The 19,283-nt window shown below is 44.7% G+C and overlaps 1 long non-coding RNA gene across 1 annotated transcript; it reads left to right on the top strand.

The window, feature by feature from the left end:
• Nucleotides 1–884: 884 nt before the first annotated feature.
• LOC144382085 (uncharacterized) lies at nucleotides 885–18,870 on the top strand. Its single transcript, XR_013448486.1, has 3 exons — nucleotides 885–1,122; nucleotides 17,971–18,084; nucleotides 18,620–18,870. It is a non-coding gene; the product is annotated as an uncharacterized LOC144382085 (long non-coding RNA).
• The last annotated feature ends 413 nt before the right edge of the window (nucleotides 18,871–19,283 follow it).

Here is a 19,283-nt window from a genome sequence, read left to right on the forward strand (position 1 = left end):
AGCCGAAGGCAGTCGCTTAACCAACTGAGCCACCCAGGCGCCCTGATCAGGCTGGTTTATAGATCAGTGCCACACACTAGATTTTGGGTGTATTTTGGTCTGTTAAAAGAAAGTCCCTCCCAAAATTTTAAAGAAAGAAAAACTTATATATGTACAAAAATAAGGGTTGATATGATGAAGGGATGGAATATGACTGTAAAGATGGAAATTATAAAAAATTTTATAAAAGGATTTGATAAGTTGTTTGAAAAAAGAAAGAAGAGGATTAAAAAAAAGAAAGAAAGAAAGAAAGAAAAACGGGAGAGAATGTGATCAGGCAGGGGAGTAGAAAAAAACCATACACTAGAGATTTAGAGTATATTTTGATCTGTTAGAAGAAACTATCTCAAAATTTTAAAGAGAGAACAACTTATATATATATGCCAAAAATATGGGTAACTACTATGAAGGGATAGAATATGACTTTAAAAATGAAAAATAAAAATGTTTTTTTTTTTTTTAAAAAGGGATTGATAAGATGTTGGTTGAAAAAGGGAAAAAGAAAAATTCAAAAAAAAGAAAAAAAGAAAAAAGAAAAAAAGGCAGTTAAAAAAAATAATTAACTTTGAAAGAATAAAGAATCATGGTAAAAAAGCCATGAATTCTATGTGCAGTATTCCCCTAGCGCTGGAGTTCTGCCGTTCTCACTGATCGGTAAACCTGGTCTTGGCTGGTTGTTCTCGCTGATCTTCTGGGGGAGGGGCCTGTTGCCGTGGTTCCCAAATGTCTTTGCCGGAGGCAAAATTGCCCCGCCCTTGCCGGTCCGGGCTAAGTAATGTGCTCGGGTTTGCTCTCCGGAGCTTTTGTTCCCTGCAAGCTTTCTGTACAGCTTTGGAGGCGGAGAGTGAAAATGGCGGCCTCCCAGTCTCCGCCCGGAGGAGCTGAGAACTCGGGGTCCCGCTCCTCAGCGAGCCCCCAGAGAAAAGCAGTCAGTCACTCCCGTCTCCCCGGTCTCCGGCCGCACTCCGCGCTCACCCGGCCTGTGACCGCGCCTTTCTATCTGGTACCCGACCCCGGGTGGAGTCTCCAAACCCAGCAGATCCCCGCGGTGCGCTCCCGCACCTCTCCTCCCGGGGGAAGAAGGTGAGTCTCCCCGGATCTGCCGCTTGTTGGGTCCCTCCTGGAGGAGCAGTGGCCCGACTGTGCCGCGGGTCACGATTTATAGCAACCCCGAGCTGAGAGCCCGCGCCTGGGCTCCGTCTCTGCAGCCGGCTTCCCTGCTCCGATACCTGGGAGCTCTGCCGCACTCAGGCACCCCCGGTCTTTCTGTGACCCCGAGGGTCCTGAGACCACACTGTCCCGCGAGGGTTCCACCCCTCACTTCGCCACCAGAGTGACCTCCCTCAGCGGAGCAGACTTCTAAAAGTTCCGATTTTGTGCTCCGTGGCTCTATCACTTGCCAGAAGCGGCCGACGGAGGCCCCTCCCCCGCCGTTTATCCTCCCGAATATCGCCTTGGATTCACTTCTCTGCACGTCCTACCTTGCAGAAAGTGGCCGCTTTTCTGTTCAGAGAGTTGTTGCTATTCTTTTCTTCGATCTCCTGTTGAGTTTGTAGGTGTTCAGAATGGTTTGATCCCTATCCAGCTGAATTCCTGAGAGGAGACGAAATCCAGGTCTCCTACTCCTCCGCCATCTTGCTCCGCCCCCCCTCCAGGGGCCCTTCTACCTCAGTGAAATTTCTGGGGTTTCGGGGCTGTGGGGCATGTCAAGATATCCCTTCTCAGGTGAAGGATAAGTTGTTGCATTGAACCACATTTGAGTGGTTGCATGGTTTGTGTGGACACCAGAACCACCATGTAGGCCATGGCCACCACTGGGGCCATGGTAATTATTTAAGTAGGGTGGGGCCAAAATAAGGTTTGGAATAGACCTCGAGAGAGGTGAGAGATAACATGCCTACTCCTGAGATATGTCAGGATTCTCTCCAAACTTCTTACATAGTAATTCTTTGGTAAAATGCCATTGATGCTAAGAGTTAAAGAAAAATAGCCAATGATGAATTCAGCTACTTCTAAGCTCTGCCTTTGCCTTTGCTTGGCCACAGTATTTTTAGCTCATTCAATCCTGCGTTTATCTACTTCTGATACTGCTCATTTCTTCTCTAGCTTTCTGTTGCTGCCAGGATGCTGGTGGTGGCCCTATCCCACTATTCTCACCTTCTGCATTAGGAGCCTCCCAGCACCAGCTTTCACTGACAAGGGGGTGCCTCCCACTTCTGGACCTAACATCTGAGCAAGAACCGAATCCATGATTGTGCTATGTTGATCTGGGAATGTGGCTTCAGTTTTTCTCCTTTCTTTGTTCTCAGAAGTCTGGATTATGAAAACAAAATAGTTTTTGTTTGATGTTCTTTTAAATGAAGCAGAGGAGGGGTGCTGGGTGATGGACATTGGGGAGGATATGTGCTATGGTGAATGCTGTGAATTGTGTAAGACTGATGAATCACAGACCTGTACCCCTGAAACAAATAATACATTATATGTTAATAAAAAGAAAAAAAGTATTATTTAAATGAAGCAGAGGAAATAGGGATGAATAAATTGTAAGGTATTTCTTGAGATATTTTACCAGCCTATGGTTATCCTGCCTCTTCTACCCCATTTTCCATGCCAACACACTCACACTCATGCACCCACCCTCTCCATGCTCTTATACATGCTCACACACATGTACCCACCCTCTCCATGCTCTTACACACACTCACACGCATGCACCCACCCTCTGCATGCTCTTACATATGCTCACATGCATAAAATATATAATATAAATAATAAATATAACTATATATATAACATGAATATATAACATATTAATATTCATTATTTATACATTATATATTTTTATTATAAATATATTTACATATTTGTATTATTTATTATATGCATGTATTTATATTTATATAACACATATTTATAAAATTATGTAATAGTTATGGAACATATAAATATAAATACATATAATAAATAGTGAATATAAATATAAGAATATAATAGATAAATGATATACATGTAGATGGGAATTTCTTAGTAATAAAAAAAAAGAACCCAATAAAAATATCCAAAAGGTCTGTAGACATTTCACAACAGAAAATACCTGAATGGCTAACAAGCACATGAAAGATGCTCAAGATCACTGCTCATCAGAGAAATGCACAGGAAGCCATGATGAGATACCACTGCAACCAATGAATGGCTAAGTATACAAAGACTCACTTCCAAGTGTTGGTAAAGATGTAGAGCAAATGGAACTCCCATTCAGTACTGGTGGAAATGCAACATGGCACAGCTTCTTTGGAAATAGTAAGGTGAAGTATTATAAGGTTAAATATGCACTTACCTACCTATGACCCAACGATCTCATAGGTGTCTCCCCAAGAGAAACAGAAACATGTCTACACAGAGTTGTGCACACAGATTTTCATAGCAGCATTATTCTGAATAGCTAAGTACTGGAATCCACCCAAATATCACCGTGAATGGTGAATGGATAAACACACTATGATACCCACCTGTAAAGGGGACACTCAGCAACACAGAGGAGCAATGTAGTCATTAAAGAAGTCAAAACAAAAATCTAGATAGGGGATAATGTCTTCAATGTGAAATTCTACAAAGAGCGAAGCGGTAGTAACAGGAAACAGATCAGTGTGTCTGGGGCCAGGGGATGGGGGAAGGAACCAACTGCAAAGGGAAACAGGAAACATTTGGGGCCATGGAACTGTTGTATGTCTTGACTGTAGTGGTGGTTATCCAACTGTATACAATTCCCCAAATGTATCTGATTGTGCACCTAAACAACATGGTTGAGATGAAACCATTCAGAGGTGTAACATCACAATTCAGAAACCAGCCTCAAAGTCAGGCTGTCTTTGAATACCAGTGGTTTCCTGTGTAATACTCTTTCTGCCACATGGCAGTGCTCAAAAACGTCATTCACATTATACTTGCTTTGAAAAAACACTAACTTTTGAGCAGCTGTTAATGTGCCAAATCTTGAGTCATTAAAAGCTAAGGAAGAATATAAGCTATTTACAATTGTCTTCCTGGGAAGCAGGACACTAATTCTAAAGAATTAGTCTAAATATTTTGGAGCTATTTTTTGAAACTGCTTTTTATTTAAACATTTTTTTTAAATAAAGTTTATTTAAACATTTTTTATTTAAATTCAATTTCATTAACATATATTGTATTATTAGTTTCAGAGGTAGAATTCAGTAATTCATTAGTCTTCTATAACACCCAGTGCTCATTCCATCACGTGCCCCCCTAAATTCCCATCACCCAATTACCCCATCTACCACCCCTCTCCCCATCAGCAACCCTCAGTTTGTTTCCTATAGTTAAGAGTCTGTTATGGTTTGTCTCCCTCTCTGTTTTCATCTTATTTTGTTTTTCCTTCCCTTCCCCTATGTTCATATGTCTTGTTTAGTTTTTAGGGCACTGAGTACATTTTTCTGATCCTTCTCAGTGACAGGAAGATTTTGTCTTGGAAACTGAGTTTAGTTTTTGCAAATAGTTAAAAGTCATTTGGCGTTTAGTGTCTTGAGTTAAGCAGGTAACCAGCTATTTTAAAGGGTAACATTTATTTGGATCCTCAGTCTCTGATAGGCTTGTTAATCAACAGCCTCTGACTTTCAAGTTTTTCTGCATCTCCATAGACTCCAGTTGTTCTCAAAATTCATGCCAAGATGAGACAGCATGCCCGCACCTGTTCTTGATGCCTGTCTCTGCTTTGTTCAAGGTGCAAATTTTTTCAGTATGAACAAAGGAAGGACTGTTAGAACAATGGTGAGTAACTGGATGAGAAAAGAAAAGAAAGAAAACATTATCTGAGAGTGTTGAGCCACTGATAAGAGTGGGGATTTCAAGGTGAGACTTGTTTCTGGAGATTAATCTTGAGTTTGGTTGGAGTCACTTTAGGGTCAAGTTGCAACGGAGGAGTCAGGAAGGAGGTGAACAAGTCATGATCTGACATGAATACAGTTCTGGAAACAGAGATCTGCCGCATAGAAGTGAGATAGAAGAGGTCTTCCAGGGGAAGGCTATCTGAGAAAAAGTGGGCTCGCGCCCAATTCTAGGGGAATTCCACTCAGCAGCCCCCTTCACCTGTCCAACCCTCCAGTCCTAAAGTGGAAGCTGGAATTCCAAGTAGAAACACATTGGTTTTATTTATATTTTTTAAGATGAAAACTTAGAGGAAGGATCGTGTTTATCCATCTAGTACCCAAGTGATAGTGCAGGAGGAAACAGAGGTGATGTTCACAGGTAACTGCAGCACACAGTGTGTCAGACCTGGGGCGCCCGGGTGGCTCAGTCGGTTAAGTGTCTGCCTTCGGCTCAGGTCATGATCCCGGGGTCCTGGGATCGAGCCCCGCATCGGGCTCCCTGCTCCGCGGGGAGCCTGCTTCTCCTTCTCCCTCTGCCGCTCCCCCTGCTTGTGCTCTCTCTCCCTCTCTCTCCCCTCACTCAGTAAATAAATAAATAAATAAATAAATAAATAAATAAATAAATAAAAATTTTAAAACAATAGAATGCAGATGGAATGCATCATGTGTGATGCTCTTATCGGCAGGAGTGCCTGATGGAGCTCTCCCCATGGAGAAACCTGTGTCCGTGATCAGATACTAGATTCACCTCTAGGTCCAGTTACTTACGACAGGAACTACGGGGATGCAGTAGCCAAACCCGGAGGTGGGGAAATTCTATAGGACCAATGAGCCAGTTTCTTACATGTCCCAGCAAATAAATGGCATGAAAACAATGTGGGGTGGGGGAATGGCAGGGTAACAGACTGAAAGAGACAAAGAAGATCTACCAACCAAATGTAAAATGTGGTCCTTCTTTGGATTGTGATATAAGCAAACCTACAGTAAAAAGACATTTATTTTGAGACAATTAGTGAAAATTGAACACAGAATGGGCATTAGATGTTATTAAGGAATGATTGCCAATTTTATTGGGAGTGATAATGGAACAGTGGTTAGGGATAACAATTGTTTTTGGCGCATAATAAAACATTTACGGATGGAATGATATTTTGAGATTTGCTTTAAAGTTTTATAGTTAAAAACTGGTAGGATTGATGAAACAAGGAAAGAAAACATTGACAATTGTCGTAGATGGGATATGAGTGCATGGAAATTTACTGTATTATTTTCTCTAATACATGCACATTTAAAGTGTTCTGTAGGAGCCTGGGTGGCTCAGTTGGTTAAGCTTCTGCCTCCGGCTCAGGTCATGATCTCAGGGTCCTGGGATCGAGCCCCGCATTGGGCTCCCTGCTCAGCAGGGAGTCTGCTTCTCCTTCTCCCCACCCTGGCTCGTGCTCTCTCTCTCTCTCAAATAAATAAATAAAATCTTAAAAAAAAATAAAGTGTTCTGTAATAGGATGTTTGTTAAAATGGCAAATAAATCAAACTACATCTGTCTGGTAATTGTAGACACTTGTTTGCTTGAGATGTGGTGGGAACCATTGTTGTAGCCCAGTGGGGTCTCACAGCGAGATCCTGCCATGGGGACAGACAGTTCAAACCCGCTCTTCCAAGACCTGAGTGCAGTTTCCTGACATCTGGGAACTTCTCCAGCTTCTCCCACCAGTGCCCAGAGCACAGCAGACGCTCAGTACTTGTTGAATGAATGCATGAAGGAATCGTTGAAGTAGAAGATGAAGCTTTCTGCAAAAATATTGGCAATAGTAGTGTTTTATAAACATTCCCTTTAAGCAAATAAACAACGAGAAGGAAAGGTATGGATCTAGGCTGGCCCTGCAACCCTCCTTGGGAAACGTTTGCATGAAGCAGAGTCGGGGTTGAGTGGGGGATGAGCAGCAGCATTTATACCATACTCATTGGGACCTCCGTGTGCCAGTTACCATTTAGACAGGGGAAATTGAGCTACATTTACATTAAGTGTTTATTCTGAGAGTAAAGAAGGTTCCTCCCATGATGGCAGGTATCAGGGTTTCTCTGCATATGTCTGTAATATTTAGTGCAGTCCCTGGCATTTGCTTGTCATGAGATAATGGTTTAATGAACTAAACTGACCTTCTCTGGATAACCTGTGATCTGAGCTTCTCACATTGCAGTTTGCTACAAGCAAACATTCTCAAGAGGAGTGGGAACTGCAAATCACCTGGGGAGCTCTTCAAAAGCACTCCCACATCCTGAAACACACACGTGTCCATGCATGTATGGACACATGGTTGAATGGCAGTCACCGGATGACAGGTGTTCTACCCTCCGGAGTGTTGGTCCATAAGCAGGATTGGGAGGGACAACTTTGGGGACTCTTCAACCGAGGAACCTACACATTTCGATCACAAAATATTTCGCCCCTTCATTTCAGCCTGTAGTACAAGAGAAAATACCCGTGCAATCCTTTCGAAGGAAGGCTGGAGTAGTAACATCCCCACTCTGAAAATTAACAAACACCTTGTGGCTACTCAGTGGGCTTAACCTCCCAATGGCCCAGGGCTGGGGTCTCAAGCTTGCTGGCTTCCACAATACCACTATGCCCACTTTGTCAAATGCCCTGGAGTCCTGCTTTGGGTGTTCTGGAGCATTGTGTGGGAAGGGGCATCCACATAGAGGGGCTACATGAGACCTAGTGTAGCCCTCCCCATGGACAACCAATGACGAGCACAAGGAGACATGGGACTTCTAGGGATGGGCATGTTGGTGGTAAGGTAAGTGGAGGTATGCTGGGACTTTTCCAGGATTCTGGAGGCTGCTGGGTATCAGAGCAAAGCTCCTGGGGTGTGCCTTCCTCTTTTTACACATCCTTAGTATTTTCCAGGGTGGCCTCTGCCCCGTGACCGAGCTCCCCGGCAGCGCCTGGCCCTGTAAGACCTCACTTGCCCATTCTCTCACCTGCTCCAGTCCCTGCTTCGTCTTTACACCTGCACTCAAGAAATACCCTGTTCCTTTCCTTTCTAATCCTCGACAATTCAACTTTAATGGCCCATAAAAACCAGAGCTTCAATCTTCCAACAACCAGAAGGAAAGTCTTTTCCTTCCCTAGAGGATAGACCAGGCTGGCCCCCTGCATTTTAGGAAAGAGACACTATAGCTGGGAGCCGTGGATGGTGGAATATGGGGATGGGGAGGGAGGGTGGGCTCTCCTTCCCAGAAGAGGTTGGCAACTTCTACAATGGCAAGGAATGGGAAGGAAAAGCAAAGAGCAGCGTTCCTGGTACACTATTATTTGCATGGCATGCTTAAATGAGCTTTTATTTATTTATTTTTATTTTTTAAGATTTTATTTATTTATTTGACAGAGAGAGAAAGAGAGAGCACAAGCAGGGGGAGGGGCAGAGGGAGAGGGAGAAGCAGGCTCTCCGCTAAGTAGGGAGCCCAACATGGAGTTCGGTCCCAGGACCCTGGGATCACGACCTGAGCCGAAGGAAGACGCTTAACCAATGGAGCCACCCAGGTGCCCCTGAAATGAGCTTTTAGAATCAACCTCTCCCCCAACTCGTGGAGAGAGAGCTGTAAAAGTGGAATGCTACGTGTGGATGGAGAAAGCAGCCAAAGGTGCTGAGGGCTGAGAATGGTAGCCATGTGAGTGGGGTTCCCTTAGCCGGGTGCTGCTCAGATGGCCTCCAGTGAAGCATTGCTCCGGTCCCTTGAATGGTGCCAGAGAGGCATCCTGAAGAAGTTTCTGAAAGCCATGAATGGAATGGGTAACAGTTCTCAGTGTAGGATCAGACGGCCCTGGATTACAATCCAGCTTCATCACCTACTAAATGTGTAACAATAGGGAAGTTATTTAACTTCTTAAAACCTCATTTTAAAAATGGTATTAACAATAGCACTTTGTTCACAGTAACTGCTACATAAATGTTGAGGGAGGAGGGAAGGGAGGGGGAGGGAGAGAAGGGGGAAGAAGGAGAAAAGGGAAAAAAAAAAAAAAAGGCAAAGCAAAGTCCACAACTGGGCTCCACACTGGGCCACCCTCAGCGAGCAGTGAGCATCTCCGGGGGAATTTCAACACGAGGGAGACACGCGTCTCTGTAGCCCATTATCAAAATATTTTGCAAGCGACCCTATAAGCATTCAAAGGGAAAGACTAGGTTCAATATTTCTTGCATTCTATAGAGCAACAATGGAAGCCGATGTTTATAAAGTGGGGAGATGGTAAACACTACACATTGCTCATTAATCTGGAGATCTAGTGGGATATATAACAATAAATGATTTAGAGAGGCTGCTAGTAGTGCTCGCTTACCTTGCCCAATAACGTACGAGTGCAAGGCAGTTGATTAAAAGAGAAGGGGCCCCATTTAAAACAGATAAAAGGGAACACTGTCTTGTTTACTCACCATGTAATTATCTTGTACACGTCCTCACTACAGGATATTATTGTGACAGATTGTTTCAGCAAAGGATTAGGTATTTGTAATAAAAAGAGCATGTGTAACCACAACGTTCAAACCAAATTCTACCTCCTATTAAGCTGTACGCAGCTTAATCGAGGATGCTCCGTGACACTGGAAAAGGCAGAGAAGACTGCCACCCATATGCAGGGCTTGAGACCATCCCCCCAGACACCACAATGTCCCCCAAACACTGTGAGCTTAATTTCTGATGTGCACAAAAAAATGTTTTTTCTTCTGTTTGTTTTATTTTTTGCGTCCTGGATTAATTTCCATTATCCTTTTTTCATTATGTGAAAGCATAAGGTTACGTTCAAACGCACTTGCTCCCTAAGATTTTTGGCTAAATTAATGAATTCAAGGGGAGAATTGATGGCGGACAGTACAGTAGGCACTAAAGATGGTCAAACATCGTCGTACTGGTCACAGAATTAGATGATTTGACGTCCGAAATGCTTGGGGGGCAGTGACTGTTCCAGATTGATTGCATTGACAAATGACTGATTATTACTAAATTGCTGTTTCTCTTCTTTTCATGTGGATAGAGCCAGTAGAAATGATATGCTTTCCTCTAAATCATCTGGGTCTAAATTCTATCAGAGACATGATGAACCATTAGCTTGAGTACGCTGGCAGTTGGAATAAACATTTTTTTCCCTGTAGCCTGACTATAACCAATGCCAAAGCCATGAGAATTTCAGTTCAACCAGTTGTTTGACATAAAAACTGTAGCAGCAACAAGCAAAATCCCAAATGTTTGTTTTTGGAGAACTCAAGTCTATTAAACCCAACTGAGTTAAAATCCTTCGTATGGGGGCGCCTGGATGGCTCAGTCGGTGAAGCGTCTGCCTTCGGCTCAGGTCATGGTCTCAGGGTCCTGGGATTGAGTCCCGCATCGGGCTCCTTGCTCAGTGGGGAGCCTGCTTCTCCCTCTGCCCTCCGCTTCCCCTGCTTGTGCTCACCCTCACTCTCTGTCAACTAAATAAATAAAATCTTAAAAAAAAAATCCTTTGTATGTGTAGCTATAACTTCACTAAGCTGAGGACTCCTAAATCTTTGGAAAATAGAACTGTGCCTTATGTCAGGCAATAATGTACCTTCTTTAGAAAGAGAAAGTGTCCTTGTGAGTGGGAAATGTAATGTCCATGTATAAATGTATCTGTTATGAAGCATGAATTTGGATTGTTCCTCTAAATCTAAATCTAATTTTAATAGTAACCAAATGAAAACAGCATATATTTAGTTTACAACACCTCGCGCTGCTATTTGAATGTGATTGTTTTCCCCCATTAAACTGTGTATAAACTAAGCCCAAATAGTCACAGATATAAACTGATTTTTTTTTAATTTAACACATTTTAAATTTGCTCTATATCTTCAGGGATTGGATTGGCTCTGTAAATGATTGGTTCACCGTGGATAGAAATATTCTTTTAGTGTTTACAGATTGCAGAGAAGGAAAAGAACGAACAAGGATTATACTTCCATACACAGGTTCACTGAGTATCTGCTGCGTGGACGGAAAGCATTGCATTCTACCAGTGTCCCAGCTCCTTGGGGAGCCAGGGCTAACTCACAGAAAACACAAACACGCACGATGACACAATGTGTCACACCCCTGAGCCAGGGCACTGCTCTTCCGGATCAACAGATGTATCTATGCTCATAGAGGTGAGGAAGAGTCTTAAAAATGAAAGCTCCCACCAAAGCGATGCTCGTCTCCAGCACTCTCCCTCCCTCACTTAGGGTGGCTTCTCTCTTTGTCAGCCTCTGCAGGCATTGATCGCTGGCTGACACTCACATTTCTCATCTATTGTCAGGCTGGTGCTTATCCTATTTGGGCAACTAACGTTGACTCCATTTTCAATGCCAAATCTTCTCCAGTTTTGCTTCTAAAGAAACGCACATCCTACTCGTGTTGACAACCCATCTAGGTGGTATTGATCCCAGCCTGTCCTCCATTTTGGCCAGTGCCATTTCAAAGCCAGGGGTGAAAGTTCAAGGGGACTCTGGTCTGGCTGAGATGATGAATTCTGCATCTCATGGAAGAGAAAAATCATCCTGGGCTGAAATAATCAGAAAGGCTCCGAGAGCATAGAAACTGACTTGAATGTTGAAGAATAGATAGGGTTGGACAGACAGTGAGCAAGGCTGATGGATGGCAATCTTTGTGAAGGAAATAGCATGAAACACAGAATAAATGTGGGGTGTACAAAGGCTAACAAACAGACCGGAGTGTGCTATATCAATTAGCTCTTGCTCTGTAACAAATCACCCCCAAACTTGGCAAGTTAAAACCATGCACATTTATTATCTCACAGTTTCTGTGACTCAGGAAACTTTGTGTGGCCTGGCTGTCTGAGAGCATCTCACCAGACTGCAATCAGAAATTGACCAGGACTGGGGTCTCATCTGCAGGCTCAACTAGGGAAGGACCACTTCCAAGCAAGATCAGAACACAGGCATTGAAGAAGCAGTGTGTTCTCCTTGTGCTCAGGAGACCAGGGAACGGCATGGAACATTGTGCTCATGTGCCTCATTGGTTAGCCGCTGGCTCACCTGGGAGGAAGGGGGCTGCATGGGGCTCACCATATTGCCAGCTCTCATGGGAGTTTTTGCTTAGGCTTCTTTGATTTCTGGGCCAGGTGTGTGTTTATCTCTATTTGAAGGGCACCTGCTTCTCCTACAAGGACACTCACATCTTCCAAAGGCACGGAGACTATGGAGGACCAAGGTGGCATCCAATCTGTCCTCATGGGTTCAAGCTTAGGCTTGGAAGTCCCAGCTGGTTTTTGCTTCCCCTCGTTCTTGTTCATTTTCATGTCCCAGCTATTTGCCTCAGGCGTTTCAGGCTCCAGCACCAGATGCAGAAACAACAGTCTCACGTCTATTATTTAACCAGCTTGTCCAACAACCTGAGCTCAACTCCGATACATCCCATTAAGCATATGTGTATATTTTAGTGGATCTGCTTCTCTGATCAAATCCTGCTGGCCATGGTACCACCGATCTGGTGAAAACAAAGCACTGGGATGTAAAATACAGACTTTTGAAGAAGCTTTGATAGCAAATTAGAGTCTGGCTAAGCTAAGAGAGGAGGTTATTTTCCCTTCTTACTCAGAGTTACGATGCTAAGGTTCTCTTTTGTCCAAAGGAGGCTTTGGAGCATTTTTACAGTTTCTGGGATAAGGAGGTGAGGACATTTAGGAAATGTTGTCATATGTGTGAGGATCTGCATAAGCCTCAGAATTTCTGGGAGCATGCCAGGGAAATAGGAGTGGGTTCTGTTGGATGGTCCTAGATGTCCGCTTTATCTCAGCCTTTTGGATACATTTTTATTTCATAATAAAGGCTAAAACCCATTCCCTGTGGGCACTCCACACTTCTGGTATGTGACCCCCTGTCCCACCCTAAATGAATCTAGCTCTCAGTCTGGTATGGGAGGTGATTGTGAGTCACCTAGACTTTGCATCTAAAGCTAGCTTAATATTTGTATGCCATAGTGTGTGCAGAATAGGAAGAATATGGCATCAGGTTGATTATCAATGAGCAAAAAGGTCTGGGAGAAACCATCATGTGGCCATAACATGCACAGCCAGGATGACTTAGCAGCGCCCTTCTCATGTCCTCCCCTTTAGAATCATCACCACCACCACCGTCTTCTTCTTTGTTTGTTTCTAGCCAAAGAGATGTTAAGAGAAATCACTGGATAGGGCTTCTGGGAAAGGGATTCTTAAGGGGATTGTCTCAACTGATAGGCTTGGTGCCTCCATCTTCCTTCTGTCTAGAATAGCCTTGTAATTGTTGGTGCTCCAGCAGCTATTGTAGGACCAAAAGACATGGTGAGATTAATGAATATGTGCTAGGTGTAGAAGAAGCCTGCATCCAGATGACATATATACATATTTTTTTATTAGACAAAAAAAGTGGCCATCCCTAGCTGGTGGGAGTGCCGCATTCGCTGTAACCTGTACTCTATGGAGATAGCCTTGTCAACAGTGCAGCTCTACTCAGAGGGATCCCATGCACTGGAGAATCAATAAATCGCCAAAGGGAGCATCTTTCTGATGAGGGTGTGGGCATGGCCTCTCCTCAGCGGATCCCACTTGGAGGGTTGTCTGGCTTGCCCATTGGGATGAGTCCTCTGCCAAGAGGCGGCAAAATACAATTATCTCCAGCAATGTTCTATCAGGCCCCTGCCTTGTTGCATTTTTTCTGAGCTGTTTCCCTTGCTCCTCCTGAACAGAAACAACATGAGAAATAGTCCATTTGATACCTGAGAGAAGCAATACGCCCCTGGGTCTGACCACTGTGCTCTCAGGCTAGCCTCCCCTCCCAAGGTTCAGCACCAAGCAGTGTCCAAGTGCATTGTCAGGAAAATGCCAGGAAAGGCAATTATGCACAGCACATTTCAACCCATATGGCTGAACCAGGTGGTAGGAGGGAACGTTCCCAATGACAAGGCTGGTTTGGAGCCTCCAGGTGAATTCCCGGCTCTACCACTCGCCTGGCTGGCTCTGTGTAAATACAGCGCCACTCTATCAATAAACCCCAACAGCCCTTCCTTCTGGAGGGAAGCATTCAAATAACCCTTCCCCTTGGAATCACTAGGTGCTGTCCTCATCACCTGTTATTAGCCTCTCTGCTATCAACGTGACCCCAGTTTAGAAGACAAAAGACCTAACCGATGCTGAAGCAATTAGGGCTACCCGATTTGGAAAAAAATATCACAGATGGGGGCATTAAACAGGCATTGATTTCTCATAGTTCTGGAGGCTGGAGGTCCAGGACCAAGTCACTAGCAGATCTGGTGTCCGGTGAGACCCTGCCTCCTGGTTCACAGACGGCGTCTTCTTGCTGTGTCCTCACCTGGGGAAGGGGCCAGGGGGCTCCCTGGGGGCTCTGTTATAAGGACACTAACCCCATTCTGGGGGCTCCACCCTCATCCCCTCCCAGAGGTCCCGCCTCCTCTCACCATCACACTGGGGGTGAGGTCAACATATGAATGGGGTTGGGGCACAAACACATTCTGTATCAGTTACCTATCCTAAAGTGGTATTATAGATGCATGGAAACAAATAGTCTGGTTTGCCTAAATGGTTTAAGTTGTTAAATTTTTCCTTATATCATAGTTTGAATCACCAACCCCTGATAAACTAGACTGATGCCCTTGAAGGAAAATGAATTTGCCTCACACCACCTGCTATGGATTGAATGTTTGTGTTTCTCTCCCCACCCCCCAAATTCATACGTTGAAGTTCTAACCCCAAAGTGACTCTTTGAAGGAAGCAAGTAATTAAGGTTAAATCGGGTCGTAAGGGTGGAACCCATGACGGGATTAGTGACCTCATTGAGCAGAGACACCAGAGAGCTTGCTCTTTGAGCACAGAGAAGTCAGGGTGTGGGGACAACTTGAGGAGGTGTTGTCTGCAACCCAAGGAGGTGCTCTTACCAGACACCAAATCTTCTGGCACCTTGATCTTGGACTTTCAAGCCTCCAGAACAGTGAGAAATCAATGCCTGTTGATTGTAAGCTCCCTGGGGCAAGGTGTTCTGTTATTTATGGCGGCCCTGGCAGACTAAGACGCCACCTACCATGGTTTATAATTAAAACATTTTCTTTTGTGATTTTTGATGATTGCCTTTCTCCTCCATAAACCCCAAACCCCAAATAGGGCTCAAATCCCCTAAGGGAACAAGAGATGCATAAGCCTCTCCCCATACTTCCTGCATCAGTTCTTCCTTTTATAGTTAGGAGAGCCCCAAACAGAAACCAGGTGAATAATTTGTCTAAACATGTGCAACCATTTAGGATCAAGTCAGGACAAGATGAGGGTCTCCTGTATCCCCATAACTGCAGGCAGCTCATGCGGCAGAAAGAGTTGGCTCTGGAGTCAGTGGGATGGCTGTGACCGTGGAGCCCTGGAACATTCCACTTGCTGTGATAATTGTCTCCTTAGTCCCAAAACTGTGGAGAGCTCATCATATTCCCTTTTCACAAGATCAAATACAAGGCCGAAAGTAAGTCCTATAAGCAGTATGAGGCATATCTGGGCTGTACCCCCCACAACCTGAATGAGACCCTAGTCCCATCCCATCTGTGCACTAGACACTCATGTCACTCGCCCTCTTTCCTGGGTTGAAATCATGATCTTCCATGAATATGGACAGGGTTTAGTACATGCTACCTAAAACACGGCGCCCTGGCAGACTGGCTATTTCAAGGTGAAGGAATTTGAGGAATGGCAGATTCAGGAAAAACTCTCTGACCTCCCCTGAAGCAAGTCATGGGACCCTCCTGTCTCCCTCCGCCTCGAGGACAGGAGCACCCTGATCTGCAAAGACGGGGACGCCGAGGGGAATCCCAACACACAGGCTTTGCTAGGTCTCCCCAGTTCCCTACCTGGAGCTCATACTCTTCATGCTACCACATTTTCCATGAATGTCCACCCTTTATCACGCCCAGCATAAAAAACACTCAGGTTTAACTGATTCTCCACATCTTCATTTCCTTATGAGGTCTCCACGCCACATAAAACTTGTATTAAACAAATTTTTCTCTTGTTAATCGGTGTTTTGGTACAGGGGTCCCAGTCAAGAACTTAGAAGTACAGAGGGAAAATATATTTTCCCTCCTTAGAATGAATTGCCTTAATCTCCTTTGGCTGTTTGCCTTCTCTAAATCTGTCTCCTTGTGGATAAGACAGTGTGAGCAATTTCTACCTTTCAAGGTCAATGTAAGAATGAGACAAAATACTGCTTGTGGGACTTCTAGCGTGGCGCAATCACAGAAATGTTGGCTCTTATACCACCTTCCGTGTGTGTTTTCATCAGTTGTAAAAATGTGCACTGGGGCTGACCCCATTTCAGATGAGCCTAGGCCATTAGATCTTGTTGGGAGGAAATCCTCCTCTACCCTCTTCAGTTCCAATAGTTAGAGCCTGCGAATGAACTGATAGTGGACAGAACCACAGGGTTGACTTACAAGTATGGGCACACAGTGGGTACTCAGTAATGACAGAAAGGCTGCTATACCATCTTAAAGAAAAAAGGAGGTTTAGGGATTCAATGGGAAAGCATGGATGCTTCCATTGGGTTTTTCCAAGCTAATGGGCCGCTGAATTCTGACTGCCATGTGCCAAGTATCAGCCTTCTTCCAACAGGAAACTCCCTGGGAGAGGGTGACTGGCAGCTATATTTTGGGGAGCATTTGCTTAAGTTTAGATAATGTTTCTTTCTGTGGCTGCTGATTGTCCAGATGTTTTCAGTGTAAAGTAATTTTAATCCCTTCATTCTCAAACTTGAGTCATCTGGAGGCCTTGTTAAAACACAGATGGCTGGCCCCACCCCAGAGCTTCTGATTCGGCGGGTCTGGGGTAGGGACTACAGAATGGCATTTCTACACTTGGAGAATCACCGACTGGCATAACCTTTGCCTGCTACACAGAGATACACCCTCAGAAATTAGTGATTAATCTCTGCAATGCCATGACGCATAGAGTACCATGATGCGGTGGAAAAAGCCGGTGGGGCAGGCTCCTGGTGCCTGATGTGAATGGACCACAGACCCTCCTGGGGCTCACGGGCTGAGAGTGTGTGCATGTGGGTGTGGGTGGAGGAAGAACGGGTGGGATAGACACACGCTTCTGTGCAGTCAATGCGGGGTCCAAACTACTCCATCCCCCTGCACCTCTGCCCCTCACACTACAGGACTGCCATCCACGCTGATACACAAAATCCTCATTTGCTAATTCAGCTGCAGCCCTGTTCACACGGCATATTGGCTGTGATAAAGAAATAAGGTGAAACATTAAAAGAGCAATATTCAGAAAGAGAAATAAGTATAAGAAACACAGTTTGGGGCAATCTCCCCACTAGAGGCTAGACCACCCACGTGCATGAGGTTGTGTTGATCTGAGAGTCCCAAAGGCACCTGATGAAACTCTCCATTGCACAGACCTCTCCCCAACCACGTGTTGGGTACAGCAGGCATTTCTGTTGAGAGTACTTACTCATCAAGATTTAGAAATAATAAAGCAAATTCAGAAATACTGCAACTAGGGAAAATACCTGATAACGGAGCTTACGAGAGAGTTCTCTGATCATGAGAACTTGGGGACAGCAGAATCCCCTACCACACCATGCCGGTGTCCCCGCAGGATACATCACTGCACCAAATTTCATCGTGCTAGGCAGCAGAGGTCCATCGCGGCAGACTAGCAAGTGCAGAAAAGTTCTGCAGTTCTGTTCAGGGGAGTGAGGACACACCTTTGCAGAGAAATCCATTCCTTTCATTTAAAAAAGTTCATGATAGCGTCAAGAGTTTATTCAAATACATCCACTACGTCATCTCTAAAGCATTTTTGTCCAGCAAGCAAAGCCGCGTTACCGGGAGTGATTTGGGTTCCAAACAAAGCTATTTCCTCTTCCTGCCAACTGGGTCCCACCCCGAGACCCTGCTCACTTTTGGGGCCTAGTCTATCCCAATAGGGGTGGATGGGATGGGGGGGAGGGGCAGAAGCTTAGGGCTGCTTTGAAGTATTTCTCTCTGTTCTTAGTTTTGGTTTGCTGTGTTCAGTGTTTCCCGATGAATACAGTGACATACAGAGAAGAAGGTGTTCTTACCCACAATACCCAATTACACCCTGAGCGGAGCTAAATCCCCATCAACAGTAAGTATTGACTCAGCGGTCCAATGCCCTGGGGATGCTAGATTTATTGATCCCTAGATTTTATGCCTACCATTTGACCCCACCATGGATCATGCCTTCTCACAAGCAGAGGCAATGGTCTTAGGTTCATTTTAGTTAACAGCTATGTCTCAGATGATGAAATGGATGATATTGTAATGTCTCCTTTCAAACTCCAACCAAAAAAGTCACATTCACAATAAAAGCTGTCGTAAGAGAATGAGATTTGGTATGCACCCAGTAAGAGTCTACTTCTGATTCTCAGAAATATTACCTAAGTAAAGATCATTCTTGGAAGAGATCCTATGATGTCTCTTGGGGAGAAGTTTGGATTAGCAAATGTATCTCGTCCTTCTGCTCCGACAGAGCTTACCTATTCTGAGGGGGATAGGGGGTGGTGCATCAGTGGGGGCCTGCATCCCTACTTCTGCCAGCTGATGCCCCACCCAGCCACATCTTCTTCCTCAGCCTTGGTCACCTTCCGAATCCTAACCTTTCCCTCCTTCTTGTCTCTCAGGTCCTGCCTCAGCTCCCGCCTGGGTGACCTCGTTCAAGGAAGATTGAATACAAAATCTTGTCTGGCATTATTATTCTGTTATCCATATAAAGACTGTAAAGTTTGAGGGACATCTGGGTAGCTCAGTCGGTTAAGCATCTGACTATTGATTTCCGCTCGGGTCGTGATCTCAGGGTCCTGGGATGGAGCCCCGTGTCTGGGCTCTGCACTCAGCGGGGAATCCGCTTGGGGTTCTCTCTCTCCCTCTGCCTCTCCCCCCAGCTCTCTCATATAAATAAATAAATCTTAAAAACAAATAAAGACTGTAAAATTTGAATGCACAAACCCTGAGCTAGTCTCATAAGTGAAACAAAATTATGCAAAGAGAGCAGGGAGCCGCCGAATGGCGTCCCTCTGGACCGACACTCCGGATTCTCCCCCAGCTCCCCACCCTTGTGAGTGTCGCCGGAAGGGAGGGGCAGCCCAGCAGGGTGGAGGATCCTTCACTAATAATGGAAAGAAATTGGGAAAGGAAATCCCATACATTATTAGTGTACACTATTTTCCAAAGGGATTTACTTGGATATAATTCTTTAGGTCACATAATAATGGGGGTAATTCTGATTGGGGTTTAAAAAGAAACATCTGGGTGGGGGAGGACAATGCTCCAGTGAGCCTTACCATA

Source organism: Halichoerus grypus, chromosome 6, assembly GCF_964656455.1.
Source record: "Halichoerus grypus chromosome 6, mHalGry1.hap1.1, whole genome shotgun sequence".
Lineage (NCBI taxonomy): Eukaryota > Metazoa > Chordata > Mammalia > Carnivora > Phocidae > Halichoerus > Halichoerus grypus.